General features: G+C 40.7%; 1 long non-coding RNA gene across 2 annotated transcripts; it reads left to right on the top strand.

Moving 5' to 3' along the window:
- The first annotated feature begins 14,908 nt into the window (after positions 1-14,908).
- On the top strand, positions 14,909-25,969 carry LOC137250774 (uncharacterized). 2 transcript variants are annotated; one of them, XR_010953063.1, is made up of 5 exons: positions 14,909-15,742; positions 21,814-23,279; positions 23,375-23,496; positions 23,671-24,434; positions 24,512-25,969. It is a non-coding gene; the product is annotated as an uncharacterized lncRNA (long non-coding RNA). The 2 variants fall into 2 exon arrangements; XR_010953062.1 differs by having other exon boundaries at positions 23,671-25,969.
- The last annotated feature ends 904 nt before the right edge of the window (positions 25,970-26,873 follow it).

The raw sequence follows: 26,873 nt of genomic DNA, 5'->3' as shown, positions 1-26,873 counted from the left end.
TTGCCTCATCCAATAAGTGTCATTAATTAAAAATTTTCATCAATAACCTTCTACAGAAAATTCAATAGGATTGGATCAAGCAGGCATCGGTTCTACATGATAACTGAGGCCATGGTTGGTGTCAAGTGGGAACACATTACATGAAGTGTTGATTCAGGATATTTAGGAGTTTCATCTATTACAATATCAAGATCGAGGTTGTGCTAAAGTGACCCACGTCACCCTAGGAATTCTTCTTACTTACTTAATATTGAAACCCTAGCGAACATTATTGGTTGAGAGTACAAAAATTGGAAACATTATTTTTCAAACCGGTCGGTGGAATCTGTATATTCATTCTCCACACGAAAATATCATCATTGTGAACATGTTGACTATGGTAGTTCCAAATAAACTTTTAGAACTTCAATATTCTACAATGTCGTATGTCTATCGATATATAAAAAACGTATTCGATTCGGTTGGCGGCCGCCGTAGTGTGATGATAGCGTCCGCCGACACCAAAAATCCTGTGTTCTAGCCCGCAACTACAAAATTTTAGAAACAAGGTTTTCCAATTAGAAGAAAATTTTTTAAGCGGGGTCGCCCCTCGGCAATATTTGGCAAACACTCCAAGTGTATTTCTGTCATGAAAAGCTCTCAGTTTAAAACGAGCACGACGCAAATTCGAAGAGAAGCTGGCCTAATGTATCTTTGGACGTTATCGTCCCTTACATTTATTTTTTATTCGATTCGGTTAGACTAAAATCATAACTCCACTAGCAACTTCAATCCAAGAGATTCCATAGCAGATACGTTTTAGGGCAGAAAGCAATTTCAAGTATCGCGAAATTGGTCAGTAATGCCGCTTGAATTGTCAATTCAATGTAAAGCATGTAAATGAGAACAACGCTTGATAGGCAGACATTAAGTGGATGTGTGTGTATTAATGAGTGGATAATTGTGTATAGAGAGCCAGCACGATTGCTTGTAAAGCCCATAATATGCGTCAGATAAGTGTAGACGAGTAAAATTGAATGCCTGTACGTGACATTTCGTATAAAATGGTTAAAATTGAATTCAAAAGAAACAAAAGATAAATGTATTTTGCTATTAACAATAAATATTACTTGTATTGTTGGTAACTAAATGCAAATAGGGAGAAAATGTAATTTGGATATAAAATTCTGAAACAGATTTTCAATCTAATTGGTAAATTTAGCTTCAACGTAAACATCAGTGACTGTATTGTATGTTTAGCTATGCGTTGGATGTTTACGAGAATTGCACTTACTATGTCTACATATTTGAGAGAATGTAATTTGGCGGGCAGGAGAATCGCTTTGCCGGATAAGTTTTTAGTCCCAATATATTTCAAATGTATCATCTCCAGTGTATGAAGCAAGGGTTATATGAAATTAGTGTGCAAATAAAATAACAATAACAAATATCTGTATATAATTAGCGAACATTCTCATATTACCTTATATAATTGTTTTTATACTCAGTTGAGCAGAGCTCACAGAGTATATTAAGTTTGATTGGATAACGGTTGGTTGTACATATATAAAGGAATCGAGATAGATATAGACTTCCATATATCAAAATAATCAGGATCCAAAAAAAATTTGATTGAGCCATGTCCGTCCGTCCGTCCGTCCGTCCGTCCGTCCGTTAACACGATAACTTGAGTAAATTTTGAGGTATCTTGATGAAATTTGGTATGTAGGTTCCTGAGCACTCATCTCAGATCGCTATTTAAAATGAACGATATCGGACTATAACCACGCCCACTTTTTCGATATCGAAAATTTCGAAAAACCGAAAAAATGCGATAATTCATTGCCAAAGGCGGTTAAAGCGATGAAACTTGGTAGATGGGTTGACGTTATGACGCAGAATAGAAAATTAGTAAGATTTTGGACAATGGGCGTGGCACCGCCCACTTTTACAAGAAGGTAATTTAAAAGTTTTGCAAGTTGTAATTTGGCAGTCGTTGAAGATATCATGATGAAATTTGGCAGGAACGTTACTACTATTACTATATATGTGCTAAATAAAAATTAGCAAAATTGGATGAAGAAAACGCCCACTTTTTAAAAAAAATTTTTTTTAAATTCAAATTTTAATAAAAAATTTAATATCTTTACTGTATATAAGTAAATTAAGTCAAAATTCAACTCCAGTAATGATATGATGCAACAAAATACAAAAATAAAAGAAAATTTCAAAATGGGCGTGGCTCCGCCCATTTTCATTTAGTGTGTCTAGAATACTTTTAATGCCATAAGTCGAACAAAAATTTACCAATCATTTTGAAATTTGGTAGGAGCATAGATTCTATGACGTTAACTGTTCTCTGTGAAAATGGGCGAAATCGGTGGAAGCCACGCCCAGTTTTTATACACAGTCCACCGCCTGTCCTTCCGCTCGGCCGTTAACACAATAACTTGAGCAAAAACCGATATATCTTTACTAAACTTAGCCCACGTACTTATCTGAACTCACTTTATCTTGGTATAAAAATGGCCGAAATCCGACCATAACCACGCCCACTTTATCGATATCGAAAATTACGAAAAATTAAAAAAATGCCATAATTCTATACCAAATACGAAAAAAGGGATCAAACATGGTAACTGGATTGGTTTATTGACGCAAAATATAACTTTGGAAAAAACTTTGTAAAATGGGTGTGACACCTACCATATTAAGTAGAAGAAAATGAAAAAGTTCTACAAGGCGAAATCAACAGCCCTTGGAATCTTGGCAGGAATACTGTTAGTGTTATTGAATATATAAATAAATTAGCAGTACCCGACAGATGATTTTCTGGATCACCTGATCCATATTTGGTCGATATCGCGAGAACGCCTTCACATATACGTCTAAGGGCCACTCGCTTTTAAAACCCTCATAAATACCTTTAATTTGATATCCATATCGTACAAACACATTCTAGAGTCAACCCTGGCCCACCCTAATGGCGATATCTCGAAAAGGCGTGCACCTATAGACCTAATGCCCACTCCCTCTTAAAATGCTCAGTAACACCTTTCGTTTGATACCCATATCGTAAAAACATTCTAGAGTCACCCCTGGCCCACCCTAATGGCGATATCTCGAAAAGGCGTCCACCTATAGACCTAATGTCCACTCCCTCTTAAAATGCTCAGTAACACCTTTCCTTTGATACCCATATCGTACAAACATTCTAGAGTCACCCCTGGCCCACCCTAATGGCGATATCTCGAAAAGGCGTCCACCTATAGACCTAATGCCCACTCCCTCTTAAAATGCTCAGTAATACCTTTCGTTTGATACCCATATCGTACAAACATTCTAGAGTCACCCCTGGCCCACCCTAATGGCGATGTCTCGAAAAGGCGTCCACCTATAGACCTAATGCCCACTCCCTCTTAAAATGCTCAGTAACACCTTTCGTTTGATACCCATATCGTACAAACATTCTAGAGTCACCCTTGGTCAACCTTTATGGCGATATCTCGAAAAGGCGTCCACCTATAGAACTGAGGATTACTCCCTTTTAAAATACTCATTACCACCTTTCATTTGATACCCATATCGTACAAACACATTCTAGAGTCACCCTGGCCCACCCTAGTGGCGATATCTCGAAAAGGCGCCCACCTATAGACCTAATGCCCACTTTCTCTTAAAATGCTCAGTAACACCTTTCGTTTGATACCCATATCGTACAAACATTCTAGAGTCACCCCTGGCCCACCCTAATGGCGATATCTCGAAAGGCGTCCACCTATAGACCTAGTGCCCACTCCCTCTTAAAATGCTCAGTAACACCTTTCGTTTGATACCCATATCGTACAAACATTCTAGAGTCACCCTTGGTCCACCTTTCTGGCGATATCTCGATAAGGCGACCACCTATAGAACTAAGGATTACTCCCTTTTAAAATACTCATTACCACCTTTCATTTGATACCCATATCGTACAAACACATTCCAGAGTCACCCCTGGCCCACCCTAATGGCGATATCTCGAAAAGGCGTTCACCTATGGACCTAATGCCCACTCCCTCTTAAAACGCTCAGTAACACCTTTCATTTGATTCCCATATCGTACAACTAGAGACACCCCTGGTCCATTTTTATGGCGATATCTCGAAACGGCGTCCACCTAGGGAACTAAGGATCACTCCTTTTCAAAATACTCATTAACAGCTTTCATTTGATACCCATATCGTACAAACATATTCTAGAGTCACCCCTGGTGCACCTTTATGGGGATTTCTCGAAAAGGCGTTCACCTATAGAACTAAAGCCTACTCCCTTTTAGAATACTCATTATCACCTTTCATTTGATACCCATATCGTACAAACACATTCTAGAGTCAGCCCTGGTCCACCTTTATGGCGATATCCCTAAATGGCGTCCATCCATAGAACTATGGCCTACTCTCTCTTAAAATACTCTTTAATACCTTCCATTTGATACACATGTCATACAACCACATTCCACGGTTACCCTAGGTTCATTTTCCTACATGGTGATTTTCCTTATTTTGTCTCCATAGCTCTCAACTGAGTATGTAATGTTCGGTTACACCCGAACTTAGCCTTCCTTACTTGTTGTTATTGATATTAGCAAAAATTACAAAGTTCACAAACAATGATGGTTACTAGGACATGTTTTGAATTTCACTTCTTCATCAGCTAGCTTCTCGAGAGCTGAATATTGAACTCGAAAACTCCAACTTTCATACCAGCGTAAAGGCAGATACATTTAACCACTCAGCCATATTGTGATGAATATGTGTGACACTAAGTGATACTGACATCCCTAGTCTGATGCTAAGTAAATAAAGCTAAGTAAGTAAAGTGTTATTGTGAAGTACTCTAATAAAGGCCATTTTTCCAATATTCAAAATTGGAGTTATTTATTCAACAGTTTAGTGATTCGGACTTAGCAAAAGGGTAAATAAGAGGATTTGCAGTAAATTTGTTACAATTGGTGTCAGAGGAGGAATTGATGAATAAATTCCGAAGATTGGGAATACAACTCGGACATGGCAAAGTTGAGTGAATTGAGGAACTGAAAAAGGAGTGGGAGAACCGTGTATTGAATACAACCGGCAATAAGATAGAACTTCAAGCACGGCTACGACAGGTAATGGAGTCGCAAGGCATTGATGTGGACGTGTATGTCTTTTATCCTGATGGAGACGAGACAACAACAAAAATTAAAGAGAAGAACGGAAGATATTGGCTTTGTTATCACAGATATCGGAAAAAATGGAAGCCCAGGAAACACGCATAACAGAAATGTCATCACAAATATCCACAAATATGGCATCCCAACTGGAATCGCAAGAGACACGAATAACATCGAAGATTGAAGCACAAGAAACGCGTATGTCAGAAATGTCCACACAGATAACATCCAAGATGGAAACACAGCTCGAAGAACAGAAGACATATATGGCATCCCAAATGAAAGAGCAGAAGACATACATATATGGCTTCCCAACTGGAATCACAGGAGGCACGTATTTAAGAAATGACGTCGCAAGTGTCATCTCAACTGGACGACCAAAAGACATATATGGCATCTCAGTTGGAAGCGCAAGAGGCACGTATATCTGAAATGTCGGCAGAAATTTTGGAACAGGTATCATCAAAACTGGAAGCGCAGGATGCAAAAATGGCTCAATTTCAGTCAGAAGTAGATGATTTAAAAGGTCGTGTGGAGCAGTTACAACTAAATCGCCCAGCTGTTTCAGCAAGCAATCCAAAGGTAAAAACACCATCCTTTGACGGTTCTGTTCCTTTCCAGGTGTTTAAGATTCAGTTTGAGAAGACCGCAGCAGCGAACAACTGGAGTGCTGAAGATAAAGTTGCTGCACTATTCGTGGCATTGAAAGGATCTGCTGCTGAAATCCTTCAGAATATTCCCGAGGGAGAACGGAACAACTACGAAACATTGATGATCGCTCTAGGGAGGCGATACGGAAGCGAACACAGGAAGCAGATACACCAAATAGAGTTGCAAAACCGCTACCAAAAAGCTAATGAGACTTTGCAGGAGTTTGCGTCAGATGTCGAAAGGTTTACATATTTGGCGAATGCCGACGTAGCCGTGGAATACACCGAAAGGGTAAAAATTCAGAGCTTTATAAATGGCATACGGGACATCGAAACGAAGCGAGCCACATACGCAAACCCAAAGCTAACATTTGCAGAAATGGTATCACATGCATTGACTCAGGAAACTGCCTCACTATTGAGTAAACCAGGCTTCAAAGCGCGATATGTGGAAGTAGAAAGGCCAGAGTGGGTAGACGCAATATTGGAGGTGCTGAAAGGATCGCAAAAGCGGAGTGGAAGAGCTATCAAATGCTTCAAATGCGGGAAGCCCGGTCACATTGCACATCATTGCGATCTTGGTCCTAATAGTTCTAACAATGTGGGTGGCCGTAAACGCAAAGCTGGAGGAGATGAGCAAGAGCTTGTCAGATGTAAAGAACGAAAACTTGCCCTACCTATTGAATGCCCTGTGATATGTGTGTCGCAAATTGGAAGAAAATCGAGCAGTCTTGCCGTCAAAGGAAAGCTGGATGGCAAGGAGTGTGTACTGACTGTAGATACGGGCGCATCTCATTCCGTCATCCGATCTGACTTGGTTAACAGGAGAGTAAAACTGTTACCTGGAGCAAGGTTGCGTTCGGTCACTGGCGAGTATAACCAAGTCCAAGGAGAAATGGTATGTGAGGTATTAATTGGAAAGGTCATGGTTTTACACAAATTAATTGTGGCGGATATCGTTGATGAAGTCATATTGGGAGTGGACTTCTTGGTTGACCATGACATCAAGATCGATATGCAGAGAAGGGTGATGCGTTATAAGAACCATTATATACCACTTAACTTCAGTTTGCAGAAAGAGTTCAGTAGTAATCGAGTACTGGTGGAAAAGACTCGACAAAGACCACGAAAGTCAAAGGCAAAGGTTGATAGATCGAATGGGCCAAATAAAGCAAAATCAAAAGTACCTGGGAGAGAAACATTGACAAAACCTAATGGACTCACAAAACCGAAGCAACGAATTTCCCAGAAAGAATGCGACGGTAGTTTCAAGCCAGAGAAGACTACTGTTGTGAAAGGTGGGAACGATACAGATTATGCGAAGCCGATCCGTCAAGCGCAAGCTATACGAAGTAGTTCATTGGCCCAGCAACAGAGTGCGAGGAAACGATCCAGGATAATGAGTAGTAAGATGAAACACGGGTACGACAAGGAAAATAATTCGGAAGGTTTCCGAGATGGAGATTTGGTACTGTTATACAACCCTCACCGGCGGAAAGGTGTTCCATCCAAGTTTCGGTGCAGTTGGGAAGGCCCGTACAAAGTTGTGAAGAAGATCAGTGATGCTATCTACCGCATACAAACCACTGGGAAACCACGGAGTAGAAGAGTGGTACATTTGGAGATGCTAGCGGCGTTTAGATCGGGAGATTTGTCTGATCGGGACGATCAGACCTAGGTGGAGGGCAGTGTGACGAATATGAGTGACACTAAGTGATACTCACATCCCTAGTCTGATGCTAAGTAAATAAAATCACAACAACAATAAAGCAGACAGTCACTTGTATCTACATAAACGAATCAATCATTATATCTACACATATGTACGTATACGCAGCTGAGAAGCAACGCACAAACACATGCATATATCTTATCTAAGGTGCTCACAAGAGAGGGCAATAATTTGTGCAAGTATTATGAGAAGCAATAAACATAGTTGTGATTTTTAGCTGAAAACTAACTAGTAAGTTCTGGAATGGAAAAGTCTAGAAGTATGCAACGAGGAAATCAGACAGTATAAAAATGCGAAAGTAGCGGCGCAAGAGCTTAGTTTCATTTAAGCTATAAGTCAGTTTGGTTATTAAGCCAGCTAGTTGCAAAATATAAGTGTTATTGTGAAGTACTCTAATAAAGGCCATTTTTTCATTATTCAATATTGGAGTTATTTATTCAACAGTTTAGTGATTCGAACTTAGCAAAAGGGCAAATAATAGGATTTGCAGTAAATTCGTTACAATATGAATGCCACGCTTCTCGCTTTACAATTGGTCTCAAAGTATTGCCTTTCTGTTGCTATTCCTTTTGTTCACCATTTAGGTACATACTAACTCTATATGCTATTTAATTAATGGAATACTTATGGGCGCGCTATCAAGAGCAACACTTAGAAATCAATTGCAAAGCGAGCAGCGGGGCGTTCATATGGCTTAGTGGATAAAAGCATCTGCCTTTACACTAGTATACAGTATAAATGTTAGAGATTTCGAGTTCAATACTCAGCTCCCGAGAAGCTAGCTGATGAAGAAGTGAAATTCAGAAACATGTCCTAGAAACCATCGCCGTTTGAAAACTTTGAAATTTTTCTCTAATATCAATAATAAACAAGTACAGAAGGCTAAGTTCCGGTGTAACCGAACATAACATACTCAGCTGAAAGCTTTGGAGACAAAATAAGGGGAATGTAGGAAAATGAACCCGGGGTAATCCTGGAATGTGTTTGTATGACTTGTGTATCAAATGAAAGGTGTTAATGATTATTTAAAAACGGAGTGGGCCATAGTTCTATACGTGGAAGCCTTTTCCAGATATCGCCATTAAGGTAGACCAGGGGTGACACTAGAATTTGTTTGTACGATATGGGTATCAAATGGAAGGTATTAAAGAGTATTTTAAAAGGGAGTGGGCCATAGTTCTATAGGTGGACGCCATTTTGGGATATTTCCATAAAGGTGGACCAGGGGTGTACCCTAGAATGTGTTTGTACGATATGGGTATCAAATTAAAGGAATTTATGAGGGTTTTAAAAGGGAGTAGTTGTATATGTGAAGGCGTTCTCGAGATATCGACCAAAATGTGAACCAGGGTGACCCAGAACATCTTTTGTCAGGTACCGCTAATTTATTTATATATATAATACCACGAACAGTATTCCTGCCAAGATTTCAAGGGCTTTTGATTTCGCCCTGCAGAAACTTTCATTTTCTTCTACTTAATATGGTAGGTGTCACACCGATTTTACAAAGTTTTTTCTAAAGTTATATTTCGCGTCAACAAACCAATCCAAATACCATGTTTCATCTCTTTTTTCATGTTTTGTACAGAATTATGGGATTTTTATAATTTTTTGTAATTTTTGATATCGCAAAAGTGGGCGTGGTCATAGTCGGATTTCGGCCATTTTGTATACCAATACAAAGTGAGTTTAGATAAGTACGTGAACTGAGTTTAGTAAATATATATCGATTTTTGCTCAAGTTATCGTGTTAACGGCCAAGCGGATGGACAGACGGGCAACTGTGTATAAAAACTGGGAGTGGCTTCACCCGATTTCGCCCACAGAAAACAGTTATCGTCATAGGATCTATGCCCCTACCAAATTTCACAAGGATTGGTAAACTTTTGTTCGACTTATGGCATTAAAATTATTCTAGACAAATGAAATGAAAAAGTGCGGAGCAGCGCCAATTTTGAAATTTTTTTTATTTTTGTATTTTGTGGCATCATATTGTAACGAATTTACTTGCAAATCCTCTTATTTGCCCTTCTGCTAACTTCGAATCACTAAACTGTTGAATAAATAACTCCAATATTGAATAATGGAAAAATGGTCTTTATTAAAGTACTTCACAATAACACTTATACTTTGCAACTAGCTGGCTTAAACTGCAGACATTGGTGCTTTATCGGTAACCGTATCGGTAACCTTATAACAGCTGATTCGACCAACCTTATGGGAATCAATGCAATCGATTATTGGTGCCGCTAAGTTCGTAACCGTGTCGTTGCCAACCAATTGGTTTTTGGTTTACCGTCGTAACGATAAACAGCTGATTACGTTAGGGATACGACTACAGCGATACGACATACGGCACCAATGACTCCCGCTTTAATAACCAAACTGATTGATAGCTCAGATGAAAACTCTACTATTGCCCGGCAGATTGCGTGCTTAATCAATAACTGTTTGATAGCTCAAATCAAACTGAATTCCAGCGCCTCTACATTTGCTGCCTTTTATACTCTCTGATTTCAACGTTCGCATCTTCTAGGCGCTTCCATTTCCAGAATCTACTAGTTGACCATGAGCTCTCAAATTTCTCAGCTGTAACTACAATTGCACGATTTTATAGCTTCTCTCATTGCATACTTTCAGGAGTATCTCAGATATTATACATGTAGTTGTGCCTTGCTTCTCAGCTGCGTGTACCTACATATGTGTATATATAATGATTGATTCGTTTATGGTAGATACAAGTGACTGTCTGCTTTATTGTTGTTGTGACTTCATTTACTTAGCATCAGACTAGGGATGTGAGTATCACTTAGTGTCACTCATAATCGTCACAATATCATTACTGGAGTTGAATGTTGACATAATTTTCTTATATACTGTCATCATCACCATCATCTTCCTCAACTCCTATTGGAGCATAGGGCCTCGACCACCGACTTAAATCTTATTCTGTTAGGTGCAGTTCTTGCGATATCATTCCACGTATATCCTGCGTCTTCGAGTTCTTTATCCACAGTTCTGCGCCAAGTTTTCGCACGTGTACCAGGTGCAATACTTGTCTGGCTATATTTACTGGAGGTCTTCTGAGAGTATGACCAATCCACGACCATTTACGCTTGGTTATTTCTGTGGCAGCCTTAGGTTGATTTGTGCTAGACCATAAGTCGTCATTTGAAATTCTTTCCGGCTATCGAGTTTTCAGTATTCGGCGCAGACATTTATTAATAAAAACTTGTAGACCTTTCTGAATTAAAGTTGAGGTTTTCCACGTCTCGCAAGCATAAAATAGTACTGATTTAACATTCGAATTAAACGTTCGAATGTTATATACTGTAAAGATTTAAAATTTTTTGTTAAAATTTGGCTTGAAATTTTTTTTCTTAAAGTGGGCGTGTTCTTCATCCGATTTGGCTAATTTTTATTTAGCACTTATATAGTGATAGTAGTAACGTTCCTGCCAAATTTCATCATGATATCTTCAACCACTGCCAAGTTACAGCTTGCAAAACTTTTAAATTATCTTCTTTTAAAAGTGGGCGGTGCCACGCTCATTGTTCAAAATTTTACTAATTTTCTATTCTGCGTCATAAGGTCAACCCAGCCACCAAGTTTCATCGCTTTATCCGTCTTTTGCAATGAATTAATGCACTTTTTCGGAATTTCGAAATTTTCGATATCGAAAAAGTGGGCGTGGTTATAGTCCGATATTGTTCATTTTAAATAGCAATCTGAGATGACTGCCCAGGAATCTACATACCATCATTAAGATACCTCAAAATTTACTCAAGTTATCGTGTTAACGGACAGACGGACGGACGGACGGATGGACGGACATGGCCCAATCAAATTTTTTCCCTATACTGATAATTTTGATATATGGAAGTCTATATCTATCTCGATTCCTTTATACCTGTACAACCAGCCGTTATCGAATCAAAGTTAATATACTCTGTCAAATTTCTCTAATTCTTGTCTTAAAATGCCATACTATTTCCACATGTTGTTATAGGAGTTCTATAGAAATTTAAATTAAAAGTAAATTAAAATAACTGAGTACAAATAAATTAATTTTTGCTGGAAATATTTTGACCTACATATGTGTTAAATGTTTCGATAATTTTACGCTCTCCTAGATTGCTTGCCATGCAAGCGTTCATGTTTAAAGAAAATCAACTGAAGATATAACTGCTTGGACTTATCTTCGTTCTAATTTTATATTTTTATGGGAAAGGTATTCATTAAAACTTTGATGACCCAAATAGAAACCACGCTTCCTGTCGCAAATAAATGCTTGTTATATCCTTGCAGAGAAAAAAAAAACACTAAAAGCACATTAGTTCCGACAAATGCATATAAAATTCCTATACATACGGTGAGGTTTGTGTGTATAAGGTTTAATATTTTCCGTGAAAGTACCCTGTAGGAAAAGAAGCGGACTACAAAGAACTATGTTTAAGCTGAAATCAGAAATTATAAATTGGTTTAAGTTGGAGTTCTAAGCTGGCATTGTTTTCGATATGATACCTAAAAGAGTTCCGAAAAGGTCAAGAGAGTAATCTCTGAGCAGTCCTGAAGCGATCCCAAAATGATTAATTTCACACAATCGTGAAACTCTCCGTAAATCTATAGCTGGTCCCGTAATGATCGCAAAACAGTCCCAAACAATTTTAAAAAAGGCATCGGGGATAGTCCAGAGATGAGTAAGTTATTATCCAATAAATATTACATAATATATTTTGAAAAAGTGCTCACACGATACCAAAATAGTCCTGAAATTATCCGGCATACCACCGCAGTAGCCCTAAACAATCCATTAAAAAGTCCCGATTTTATCTAGAGAGAATCCAAAATTTTTCCTAATGGTTCCGAAAAGATCCTTAAAATAATCTTGAAATTATTCTGTAGTTATCTCGAAAACGCAATACTTTTCCAAAATTGTTTAGTGAAATTTTTATAAAACAGAAAATATATAATACAAATGTGATAGATCAGATACTTCAATGTGGTTGTATGGATGTTTGCTTCGACAGCTCTTTCAGGTTAAATGAAACTTTTTTCCAGTCAAATGAAACTTTTTTCAAATGAAATTAAAGCTTTTTCAAGTCAAATAAAACTTCCTTGAAATCAAATGATGTTTTTTCCAATTGAAAAGTTTCACCTGATTTGTTGCAAAAAGTTTCATATGATTTGAAAATAATTTAGTTGGTAAGTTTGGGAAAATCGCCTAGACTTATTATATATATTTTTCAGTGAGGCTTAGGGTCAGGTGCCTCCTGGGAACACTTACTTTCGAAATGATCCCAAAATATTCCCGAAATGGCGTAAGCATATTTTTGAAATCAATTTTAACCAGCAAGAAAGTCTAAGTTAGGGTGAGACCAAACATTACATACCCAGTTGTGCACTTTAAACGCGGGGTATAAAAGGTAGGAGTGGCTTTCAGGCGATTTCGCTCATTTTCAGAGCAAACAGTTGTAGTTATGAAAAAAAAGTATATGCCAAATTTCGTTCGGATTGATTGTTCGACTTATGGCACTAAAAGTGTTTTGGAAAGAGTAAAAGAAAAATGGACGGGTCACCCATTTTCAAAACTTGTTTAAGCTTCTTGTTAAGCAATCCACCAACCAAGTTTCATTAGCTTAGCGGTATTCTTTTTTGAATTTTCTCATTTTTCCATTTTTCAAAATTTTCGATACCGAAAAAGTGGACGTGGTTATCTTTGGTCCAATCTATTCTGGGTCCAGATAAGCCCCTCCTGAAATATTTTCCGAAATGATAAACCAAACACGATCAGAATACGGTTCAAAATAATCCCAGAGGAATCTTGAAGCTTGCTGGAGGCAGAAATGGTCACGAAATAGTTTCAAAATGATTACGATATTAGTTCGAAAGCAATCAACAACACAACACAAAACTGATTTAAAACAATATCGAAAATTTCACGAACCCAACTACTAAAAAACCCCGGAACAGTCTTTAAAGAATTTTGAAATAACTTTAAAAAAATTCTAAATAAATTTAAAAAGGTCTCTTAAACCATACCGAAAGGGTTCCAAAATAATACTGTCTTGAAACAGCTACTACAGTTTATTAAACACATGCGAAATAGTCCTGAAATAATCTTGAAATAGTCCCCAAAGGGATTCGCAATAGCCCCGAAATAAAAGATAGACGAAGGGGTGTGACAGTCGTAACCTGGATATATATGATTGATATACCAATGAGTTATAACGATATATAAAAACGTTGCTTAGGGAAGAGGGAGGGTACCACTGGTCACTTTTTTAAATTCTCATGAGCCTAAAAATATATGCGTAGCAAATGTCTTACGCAGCTACCCAGCCATTTTGGTTTGATAGAGTCGCAAAGCCGATTAAAAGGTAACTGTTCCGAGGGGCGTAAGAACATACTGGGCAATGTCTAGTTTTCCTTTTTCGTCGTAGGATTTTTGACCCTTTCACATTTCTCGAAGGTTTTTGGGAGTGTTTTTAATGTGATGGTTATTTGCCAGATATAGATCCGGTACGTTCCGGTAACAAGCTCCATTAAGGTACGTACCCGATCATCTTGGGAAGAATTTAATATGACCGCAATTATTACGAGATCAGGCATGACTCGGCTCATCATTGCATCCCTACGAAGTCGGTTAACTTCTTTGCCGGGTCATCTCTTTGAACACCTTTAACAGAAGCGATTTACATTTTAGAAGAGAAAATCCGACTTGAAAAGGAGGCTCGCAGTCCTCTGACCAACTAAGATCTGAATATTAACAGGTCAAACTCTCATTTATCCAGTCCGAAATATGCAAGTGCATGTTGTGCATGTGAAGTGTCCCCATTTAACACAAACCATATTTTCAACTGCAATGTAGAACCAACAACTTCTCCCTGGTAGAACTCTGCTAGAATTGCTAGTTTTCTTACACTGCAGTTTTTAGGTGATCGCGTCCACAGAAGTTGTGAAGTGCTGTTACAAATAAAACAACATATCAAGATGCGAGATATCCGATGAATAGCTTGACGTGTGTCGGCTCTGGGTATTGCAGAAGAAACGGTGGATCACACACAATGCGGTAGAGTTTGAGTTTATAGTTTGTTGGGAATTTCTTTTCGGAAGCTTTTCACAAGTTAAGGACTGCGAAGCTTCTGAACTGTTCAAACTTACATATACGACCTCCATACCTCTGAGAGGCGACCACAATAAGAAAAGTTTTGCTGAAGCACAGTGAAATTTTATTAATTGCCGTTGAACGTTAAAGTATCATTCTTTACAATTCAGAAAGCTTCAGCCAAAATTTACTGAGCACAAATGTGTGTACATATGTAAATGTGTTTGCGCGGCGTAGGCTGTCACCCGTCCCATCACCCTCTTGTACATACGTATAGCTATGAATTTATATATATAACCCGTATCGTGTATTGTATTCGAATATATTGAATTCTATTATATTGAATTACCCCCAAAATCAATACATGGCATTTACCCTTAAATTCCCTATTGGGAATGCTCATGGCCGTGTGGCAGCCTCCACCGCGCAAAATCCACCAAGTCGAATTCGCCGCACGTACAGGATGGCGATCTGGCATGATCGACATCTGTCAGAAAACCACCACCTTTTGGTTATCAAAAGTTGTTATTATTGTGCAAGTTCGATGTACATTCTTTTATTAATTTTGCCTTTGCAAACAATCATTGTATATAACGAAAAACCCTCACCGTGCTTTCTAAAAGTAAAATTTGTTTTTAACGAGCTTGTTTAATTCGATGCTTGATCAAAGTGATAAAATCTGATTAAATAAATCTATACATACAATTTCGCAAAAGTGTAGTAAGTGTCCTGGTATAATTTCATCGCTTGGCTTTCCAAATTGGTGGAAAAGATATACCTTAAAAGGGGGGTTTACGACGAGTGCCCTCGCAGTGATTCCATTAGGAAAAGGTCTGATTTGCCAACTCAAGGGAGTGAATCTGGGTTATTGTGAGAAGGCGCTACGTACTTAAGAAACAAAAGAGCCCAAGCGGAGTAATCATCGCTGCCAAAGGCGATTGCTCATACACCTCTACACGCATCTAAAAGGCTCCATTCGGGAGTGACTCAACAGCTACTAAGGACACCACTAGAACAGCTACCAGCTCATCACATCTCACCCGACGTCGGCAGCGCGCTTATTCACGTCGCCCAGACGGGTAAGTCTCATAATCTTAAGGTCGTGATTATCTAATGGTCCTTCGTCGCCATTGACGGAACCAGCGTTTTTCAATAATATAAAAAACACGTACATACATTACGTATATCCCCCGACTAAAATTTGGTGGCTCCCGCCAAATCCAGATTTCTCCCGCCAGAATTATAATTTCCCGCCAAAAATACATCTATATATATATATATATATACAGTATCACCCCCATATACACCTGTACGTAAAAGCGGTGCATTAAAAAATTTCGAGGCAAATCCCACACACACTTGCACAAAGTTAGCTCATTGCCCTGTAATACTTGAGTCCCTTGCGGTATAAATTAAATACATATCTCCACATTTACATTGTTGACGATACCCAGCAAAAAATTCGGCCACTTTCACATAGTCTGAAATACCCAGCAGCAAATTCTGCAGGTCATCCCAACTGGTCTCAGACTACTCCCAATAAATCTAACTGGTCCTAACCTACCCACTCTTGACCGATAGGAAAGCTTCTGCCTTTGGTATTCCCTCATAAATAAACACCAGGCAGTCCCAAAAAATTCCCAAAATAGCTAAAGTAAAACTAAGCAAGTCCTTTTTTAGAATGGCTACCGTGGTCGAAAATAAATTTATATCCGAAACGGATCTCTTTTCGGATTACTGCGCTCGGTTCGGCACAACCGAGATCCAAGATAACACCGAAGCATCCCTAAAAATAAAAGATAAAAATATAGATGTGTTCTGGGAAAGGGTACAGAGCGCATATGACGCCGTCGTAGAGTCAGATGACAACGACCTTCCCGAAAACTTTAAGGCCTCAGCCTTCAATAAATACCGCGCCTGTCTTATAGCATATGAAGACACAAAGGCAAGAATAGGCGATCAGCTCCAGCTAAGGTTACTAAGCAATCCCGTCCCCGCTACAACTACCACTCCCCCAGAAAATTCCGGGATGCACCTCAAAGTACCCGCCTGTGACACCGAAGTCTTTTACGGGAGTTATGATCAATGGCCGTCCTTCCGTGACATGTTCACGGCGGTCTATATCAACCACCCCAAACTCTCGAGCGCCCAAAAACTGTACCACCTCAGGTACAAAACCCAAGGAAAAGCCGGCCAGATAGTAAAACAATTTCCACTGAGTGATGACAACTTTGCTCTGGCTTGGGAAGCTCTTAAATCCCGTTATGAAAATAAAAGAGTCCTGGTCGACAACCAAATCAAAGCCCTCATGACCCTCAAGCCCATTCCGACTGAAAACAGCGAAGACATCCAGCGATTGCAATCCTCCGTTAATAACTGCCTCCAGATATTAGCAACCCAACAAGTCTCGACAGACAGTTGGGACCCCATATTAATATATCTGGTAACCTCAAAACTGCCGGAGAATACAGTTGCGCTTTGGGAGCAATCTTTAAGCTCCAGAAGAGACCTACCGAACTGGTCCCAAATGGATCAGTTTTTGACTACTCGCTACGAGATAGTGGAAAGGGTGGATCAATGGCGACCAGCCAAACCCCGATATAACCCACCCTCCACTAATTTCTCAAAGCCTCCCACAAGTCAAAACAATCCCCAGTTCAGGCAGGCTCAAACCCCTAACCAAAGCCGCAACCCCCCGCAGAACAACAACTACTCTCAAACTCGCACAAATGCTCATGTGGCCGAGCATCAAAAAGTATACGCCTGCAGAAAGTGCAAGCAGAACTCCCACAAGCTACAAAGCTGCTTGCATTATAAAAAGCTGGCAATCCCCGAACGGAAAAAATTCGTGAGAGAAAGCAATCTCTGCGAAAACTGCCTGTCACAAACCCACCTCGTAAAAGATTGCACAAGCACAGGAACGTGTCTATACTGCCAAGGTCGCCACAACTCCACCCTCCACGATACCGGAATATCACACCAAACCAATGGCCCTCGAAGAACGGCAGCCCAAGTAGCAACTACTCAGGACGTTACCAACACAAATCCCAACGAGGAACTTCCCACCACCTCAAACGCTGCCCGCATCCAATCTTTGCATGCGGAAAATGATAGCAAGATCATTCTCCCCACAGCAATAGTGTCCATAGAACACCGAGGGGACTGCTTCAGGCTCAGAGCCTTAGTGGATCAAGGGTCAGAGCGTAGCTTCATCTCGTCGAAAGCTCAAATCAAGCTAGGCCTCCCATATACCCACTCCCTATTTGAAATATCGGGAATGGGAGGCGGAGTAGTACAAACCTCCAACAAGCTATGCTCACTGACCCTAGTCTCAAATGACCACAAGGTAAAAATAAAGGCCCAGGCAATCGTGCTACCTCGACTCACTAGGCAACTCCCAACACTCCGGCTAAATAATGACCAAATGCGTAAATGGTCCCATCTCAAGCTAGCAGACCAGAACACTCATAACCCCTCCCAAATTGATCTGGTATTAGGCAGTGATCTTATCCCTCAAATCATGCTAAATGGCATAGAAAAGATCTCGCCCACACTGCTAGCACAAAACACGATATTTGGCTGGATAATAAGTGGCCAAACCCCCGAAAAGGTCGGATCACACTCCTCTCAAGCGTGGGAAGTGACGAATGTCCAGCTGAATGAACAGCTAAGGCAATTCTGGGAAATCGAAGAAATACCCAGAGTGCGAGTGGAAACCCCAGAAGATAAAATGTGCGAAGACTTTTATCAAAGCACAACCACTCGCATGGATGACGGTCGATATATGGTTCGGCTCCCCTTTAAACCAACATTTCCGAACGATATCGACCTAGGTCAGTCCCGTACTGCAGCCCTACGACAGTTCCACGGCATGGAACGTTCCCTCTCAAAAAAGGGCGATCTCAAGCAGCAGTACGACCAGGTACTCGAAGAATATCTGTCCCTAGGCCACATGGAAGAATGCAGTCCCAACGAAATGAAATCCCTGGGTAAATACTGCTCATTCTATCTCCCTCACCATGCAGTCGTAAGGCCAGACAAAAAGACAACAAAAGTCAGAGTTGTGTTCAACGCCTCCAAAAAGTCGGGTTCCGGTCACTCCCTCAACGATGTTTTATGTACCGGACCAACCCTCCAACCCGATCTCCGACTTATGTTGCTGAAATGGCGAACATATAAATATGTGTTTAATGGCGACGTCGAGAAAATGTACCGCCAAATTCTCTTGCACCCCGAGGACCGAGACTATCAACGGATAATATTCCGAACCCCCGAACATAGTCCAATAAAGGACTACAAGTTAAAAACGGTCACCTTCGGGGTTAACTGCGCGCCCTTCCTGGCTATTCGCACTCTACACGAGCTGGCGAAAGACATAGCCGATTCCCATCCACGCGCAGCCCCAATACTAAAATCCGAGACGTATGTTGACGATATTTTATCTGGCAGTCATGATCTTCAATCAGCCGAGCAATCCCTAACAGAGACTATAGATGCTCTCAATTCAGCCGGCTTTCCCCTAAAAAAGATCACGGCAAACCATCCCAACATCCTCCAAAAAATATCGAAAACTGATCTGCTGGAAACAAACTTCCTCGAGTTCGAAAAGACTAGCACCGCCAAGACCCTGGGCATCCAGTGGAACGCCCTAACGGATACATTCTCGTATACCGTCGACTCAAATCCGGCATCCACTGCAGCCACGAAGCGGCAAATCCTCTCCTCTATTGCGAAACTTTTCGATCCCGCAGGGTGGCTGACGCCCATAATGATCCAAGCGAAGATGCTCATGCAAGAATTGTGGTTAGATGGGACCGAATGGGACGAGAAGGTTAAACCCATCCGTCTAGCCAAATGGGCGCAGTTCTCTCAAAACCTTCCCTCTATCTCAGCCATCCAGATACCCCGATGGATGAATTTTACGCCCGATCAATACGTTGAGCTCCACGGATTCTGCGACGCCTCAGAAAAGGCTTATTGCGCAACCCTGTACCTAAGAAGTACCGTCGGTACTCAGGTCCACTCTCACCTTATAGTGTCCAAAGGCAAAGTGGCTCCTCTCAAAACTATTAGTCTGCCACGCCTGGAGCTATGCGGAGCGCTCTTATTAGCAAAATTAGTCGCAGTAGTCCAACCCCATCTCGGCCTAAGTCAACAAAAATTAATCATGTGGTCCGACTCGGAAATCGTGCTAGCCTGGCTGGAAAAGCCACCCCACTCGTGGAAAACTTACGTCTCTAACCGAACAGCGCAGATCATAGACCTCGTTGGAAATGTCCCTTGGCGACATGTGCGAAGCAAAGACAACCCCGCGGATCTTGGAACCAGAGGATGCAGCCCCGACGATCTCTCTAACTCGTCGCTATGGTGGAATGGTCCAGAGTGGCTTTCCCGACCCCCCGAGGACTGGCCAACACCAACGGCCAGAAATATTGTACCCCCCGAACTTCGCCGAGTCGAATCACTGCATGCAGCGGAAGAGTCAGAAGACTTCTTGGAACGGTTCTCCTCCTATCCCCGCGCCCTACGCGTAACAGCATACGTGTTAAAATTTGTAACTCGGCTTAGAAATGCCGTCGGAGGCAGTCGTACCCCTAACGATCCCGCCCTCTCTTACGCCGACGTCATGCGCGCGAAAAACCGTCTGCTAAGCTTGACTCAGTCGAGATTCTTCGCTTCCGAAAGAGCCTCCCTCGAAAATTCGAAACCAATCGGAAGGCGAAGTCCCCTACTCGCACTTGACCCCTTCCTGGATACAAACGGGATTCTCCGTGCCAACGGAAGATTAGTAAACGCCGACATGACCTACAATGAATGTCATCCTATCATTCTCCCCGAAAAGGCTAGATTTACTACCCTTTGTATAAGGTTTCTACACGAGAGCTTCCTCCATGCGGACCTCCGCCTCCTGCAACAAGCTATGAGGCAGGAATTCTATACCCCCCGACTCAAACCTCAGCTGAAAAAATGTATATTCCAATGTAAAGTCTGCACCATTCATAAGCGACGAACGCAATCCCAAATAATGGCAGCTTTACCCCCCCAACGATGCACTTTCGCGCCCCCCTTCACTACTACTGGCGTAGACTTCGCCGGCCCATTTCACATCAAAGCTTCGATGCTCCGATCTCCAACCCTCGTAAAAGGTTATGTGGCCGTTTTCGTTTGCTTCACTACCAAGGCGATCCACCTGGAATTGTGTTCGGATCTCACTAGCAAGGCTTTTCTCGCTGCCTTCGCCCGGTTTGTAGGGCGTCGAGGTTACCCGAAGCAAATGATGAGCGACAACGGCACAACATTCATTGGTGCTAAGCGAGCTACCGAAGTAGAGTTCGTCACCTTCCTCAACGAAGTCTCGACAGATATTGTCAAAAAGTATGCGCCACAAGGCATCGATTGGAAATTTATACCCCCAGGCGCACCCCACATGGGCGGATTATGGGAATCTGCCGTCAAAAGCTTTAAAACCCATTTTAAAAAGGTTGCCGGAACACACAGCTTCACCTTTGAGGAATTCTCAACCCTATTAATTCGTATCGAGGCCGTTCTCAATTCTCGCCCTATCTCCCCGCTTTCCCAGGATCCAGCGGATCTCACCGCCCTCACACCCGGCCACTTTCTCCGAGGCGCACCCCTTCTCGCCATCCCTGAGCCGAACTATGAACACCTCTCTATGATCAACCGGTGGGACCGGTTGAAAGTTTTACATCACCAATTCAGCAAACGCTGGAAGAATGACTATCTCATGGAGTTACATAAGCGTTATCGATGGCAAACCGCTCAACCTCCCCCTAAAATCGGCGATCTAGTCGTCATTAAGGAAGACAAGCTACCCCCTACCGAATGGCGCCTAGGACGCGTGGAAGACACCCATATAGGAAAAGACGGCCATATCCGAGTAGTCGACGTACGCACGCAAAATGGTGTGCTCACCAGGCCTATCACAAAATTGTGTTTCCTGCCACCAGCGGAATTCGACTCAGAACCCCACGGTTCTTTACCATCTCCCCAACCAACTACAGTCCACTAAGCTTAACTATCGATACCATCTCAGAACAAACTGAATCATACCGCAACTCTCACAGGCAGTCCCTACCTTGATGTTCTCCTCAATATACAACACACATTCATATACTCCTTTTTTCAACAGATGAATCGTCAACGTGCCCCGGTTCCTACACCGCGTCGCTCCTTGGCGTCCCAAGTGACAGTGCCTACGATCTCACCACGACATGCCGATGCCGTCGCCGACTATCGACGATGCCGTTTGTGTATGCGGCACCACGCGCTCTCGACTTGCCCACTGTTTACGGCCATGGAACCCCAACAACGCGCCATGATTGCCAGGGGGCACAAATACTGCACCAACTGCCTGGCATTGTCCCATCACACGAGCGTGTGTACGTCCCGCGAGCGCTGTCACGTATGTGGGCTCCATCACCACACACTACTCCACCGCGAAACAGGGAGTCGCCAACCCCCGCAGCCGGGGCGCCATCATCGTCAGTCGCGCCGCCGCGAACCACCAAAACGCAGCACTCATCAACAACAACCGGCAGCAGCATCGCCCACACCCCGTTCCCGGCGTAACCAGCGCCCACCGACCGTGTCAGACCGCACCATACGATGCACCGCTACCGGTTTACGAACTGCCACGTACAAAACCAAAGTGGGCAAAATCCTAATCAAGGAAGCAGTTCGAGCTCTGACCGAGCTGCAGCACACGTTAGGCGCTTAGTACGCCTAGGCGGGCCAGGATGTTTGCGCGGCGTAGGCTGTCACCCGTCCCATCACCCTCTTGTACATACGTATAGCTATGAATTTATATATATAACCCGTATCGTGTATTGTATTCGAATATATTGAATTCTATTATATTGAATTACCCCCAAAATCAATACATGGCATTTACCCTTAAATTCCCTATTGGGAATGCTCATGGCCGTGTGGCAGCCTCCACCGCGCAAAATCCACCAAGTCGAATTCGCCGCACGTACAGGATGGCGATCTGGCATGATCGACATCTGTCAGAAAACCACCACCTTTTGGTTATCAAAAGTTGTTATTATTGTGCAAGTTCGATGTACATTCTTTTATTAATTTTGCCTTTGCAAACAATCATTGTATATAACGAAAAACCCTCACCGTGCTTTCTAAAAGTAAAATTTGTTTTTAACGAGCTTGTTTAATTCGATGCTTGATCAAAGTGATAAAATCTGATTAAATAAATCTATACATACAATTTCGCAAAAGTGTAGTAAGTGTCCTGGTATAATTTCATCGCTTGGCTTTCCAAATTGGTGGAAAAGATATACCTTAAAAGGGGGGTTTACGACGAGTGCCCTCGCAGTGATTCCATTAGGAAAAGGTCTGATTTGCCAACTCAAGGGAGTGAATCTGGGTTATTGTGAGAAGGCGCTACGTACTTAAGAAACAAAAGAGCCCAAGCGGAGTAATCATCGCTGCCAAAGGCGATTGCTCATACACCTCTACACGCATCTAAAAGGCTCCATTCGGGAGTGACTCAACAGCTACTAAGGACACCACTAGAACAGCTACCAGCTCATCACATCTCACCCGACGTCGGCAGCGCGCTTATTCACGTCGCCCAGACGGGTAAGTCTCATAATCTTAAGGTCGTGATTATCTAAAATGTAAAGGTGTTCTTTAAAAATTTCTCTATCATATTTTTTTTTGGTTTTTCTCTGTAGGGTATTTACATTTTTTAGAGAACGTGCAATGTTTACGACTTTTCATTTCATGTTTGCTGGACCTTTATTAAACATACGTCATGCTGGCTAAAAGCTTTATAAGTGCAAAGAGATGTATTTATGTACGTATGTATGTATGAATAGATGTTGGTTTGATAAAAAGCCTTTAAGTTTTATGCATTTTTCATTAAAACATTCCATATTAACATTTCGTATGTAGCTTTGATTTGCTAAATTAATAACATGTTCATATTATTGCGATTTTTTGTTGTTGTATTTTTTACCGTTTGTTTAAGGATGCTGAAATATTGTATAGTTGCGTCGTTGCTGCCACTTCTGTTCTTTTACTAAATATCAATGGTTGACGACTTAACAGCTACCATCCAAGTGTACATGGAAAGTTTGAGAATTTGGCTTACAGTATTTAAGAATTAAAAGGATGTTCCTAATAGATCATTTTGTACAAGCTATGGGCTAAAGTTTGCTTATGCCAAAGACTTCTGAAAAATTCTTCACTGGTTGTTAGCTCTTCTCTATCAGAGCAGTTGCCTAGGTTAGGCTAGGTGGTAGCTGCCGTGATAAGAGAAGCTTACTTGGACAACATGAAGGTCCGTTGCGAAACCACATACAATAACATAAAACAACGTTGACGTAGATATAGCTACTTAGAGAATCGTTGGGTAGCAACGATAAAGTTCCGAATGATACCGATCTCAACCATGGATATATCCTCGGGACATCCAAGTTAGTCGCGACCGAAGTACTTTCGCCTAGTTCTGGCAAAATCTGCGAAATCAAGCATAAAGTGATTTGATCATTCCACCTCATCATCCTCCATACAGCTGTAGCAGGATGGAGTTTCCAGTATATTGAGACGTACCACATGGATACCCATGGGGCAGTACCATGTCAAAACCGCAGTGACCATTGAGCAGTTACCTAACAAATTATAAAATTTATGAAGGAACATTCCCTGCCAGCAAAAAAAAAGAAAATCGTAGACTAGAGGCGCACAATGATAAGCGGAGTTTGGCTTAGTTAATAAAAGAAAAAAGGGAAGGTAAACGTGAAAAGGGTGTCGAAAAAGTGGTGATGTTGATTTTAATTTGGCCCAAATTTAAATCTTATATATTTTAGTTGAAGTTTCTACGCCAACTTTGTGGTCGGATACTTTTATTACACTTTGAAACTAAGCCAATCAATACCAACGAATCACTGCCACAAAAATAAAAAAAGGGCCAAGTACAATATACTAGTGAAGATCGATGTGTAAACATACAAGTGTACATCTAAAAACATAATGTTTTTAAGTGAGCAGGAGCTCGCCTAGGGATTGCAGTTAAATTACAAGTGAGGTAACTTTACCAGAAACAAATAATTTCAGAATTTTTGAGAAGGGATTCGTTGCATTCTCATCGGTAAACACCGAAGTTGTTGTCATGTGTCATCGATTTTATATAGAAAGGTTTATCGGTATCCGTTTCGTACCAAATCTACCGTTCGGGAGGCGGTTAAATGGGGTCCGGAATTCCTCTTGACATCCATGGGAACAAAGAGGCGAGGAGGAGTCGAATCCTGAAGTACTTCGAGGGTTAAACAGGTCGTTAGATAAAAAGGGCTAATCTAGTTAACTTACTCTTAGAAAATATAACACTTTATATGCCAATGTGAATGTCAATTTATTTTACTATATATGTATCTAAGGGGATAATTTTTACTTAGGTACAAATTGTTACCGTCCCTACTCAGCTGGCATGCTAAGCATAAGTGGACGAAAGCTAAATAGGTGATCGCAGAAGTCGAAGCCAATGAGCTAAGGCGCGCAAAGGGACTCGAAAAAGGGAACTCAATTTTTTTGATGAATCAGGCAGAATTCTAAAAACGAGTAAGCGACACCCGCTTGCCACAGCAAAATCTGCAAGTCACAATGTAGTGCATTAGGTTGCGGCCTAAACACCTATAAACCGTCGTTAATAAGTCAATAGGGCACCATTAATCAATGGGCATACTACGATAACAAATCGATAACATTCCGATTACAAAACGATAAGTTTTTGGTAACATATCGATCACTTCTCGATAACAGAATGATAACTGATTGCCAACACTCCGATTACAAATCAATAAATTTTGTAAAACCTAACGATAACTTTTCGATAAAAAATGGAAATATTTTCGGTAATAAATTGATAGCTTTTCGACATAAAACTGATAATCAATAAAAATTCGGTAAATCATCCATAACCTTTGTTAAACACAGGTTCAAATTCAGATTAGCCGATGAAGACAACTTTTCGATAACAAAAGGATAACACCTCGATAACAAATCGGCTACACTCTGATAGCGCATCGCTAACTTTTCGGAAGCACACTGATATTTTTTTTGTAACATATCGATAACTAATAAATAAATAATCGATACATTTTCATAACAAATCGATAAATTTTCAATTCCATTTCGATAACTTCTTGATAAGAAGTCGATAGCCGTTGTTATCGATAGCAAGATTATGTCATACCAAACATTCTGACAAAAAGTTGATAATTTTTGGATAATACATCGATAAGTTGGTAACTGAATATATAAAAAATTGTGATAGAAACTTATTTAAGAGCCGGTTGTATGATTACACCAAATCTAGGCCGATTAAATGATATAGTCGTTGAGATTTAAATGCGTTAGTGCTACATGTGTAATTAAATTTTTTAATTTAAAAATTTAGATAACGTATGCATTGTTAATTAATGCAATCATATTTTTAAGTTTTTGAACTAGGCTCTTAGAGTCGTAATAAATAAATAAATAAATAAACATTCGGACAAAATATCGAAAAAAAAAAACGTTTCTCTCGAACACTCCCAGGGCCGCTTTATCTGATTTTGCCATGCTTCATGCCCTAAGAGCTTAGTAACATTGAACTTATCACTATTATATCAATATTGTCATCTGTTGTAGCGAGACAGATAATAATATTTATCTGTTTAGCGAGACAGATAATAATATTTGTCTGTATTAGCGAGACATATAATAATATTGAAAATAGTAAACAGGGGAAGCACTAATTATAAAACAGGGCTGAGAGTCATATGACTTAGTGGATAAAGGCATCTGCCTTAACACTATTATAAAGTATGAATGTTAGAGATTTCGAGTTCAATACTCATCTTTCGAGAAGCTAGCTGATGGAGAAGTGAAATTCAGAAAATCAAAAAAAGCCAGTAAAACCCAAAAACTTTAATGAATACATAATTTTGAATTTTTATAAAATCTATTGGAAGTTAATGAAGTTAAAGGAGGTGTCATCTCATCGCAAGCAATGGCTTGAGCGTTGTGGAAACCGAAAGTATGAACAGGGAGTTAGAACTTCCAGTACGTAAGTAAATTTCAAGAAAATACTGACTTACCACTGATTGACTTCTGAACCCTGCATTAATCAAATTTTGCAAATTATATTAAAACTTGCTATTTAGCATGCAACATATTTACTCTCTTACATAC

Source organism: Eurosta solidaginis, chromosome 4 (genome assembly GCF_040869045.1).
Source record: "Eurosta solidaginis isolate ZX-2024a chromosome 4, ASM4086904v1, whole genome shotgun sequence".
Lineage (NCBI taxonomy): Eukaryota > Metazoa > Arthropoda > Insecta > Diptera > Tephritidae > Eurosta > Eurosta solidaginis.
This window is presented reverse-complemented; position numbering and strand designations above follow the sequence as displayed.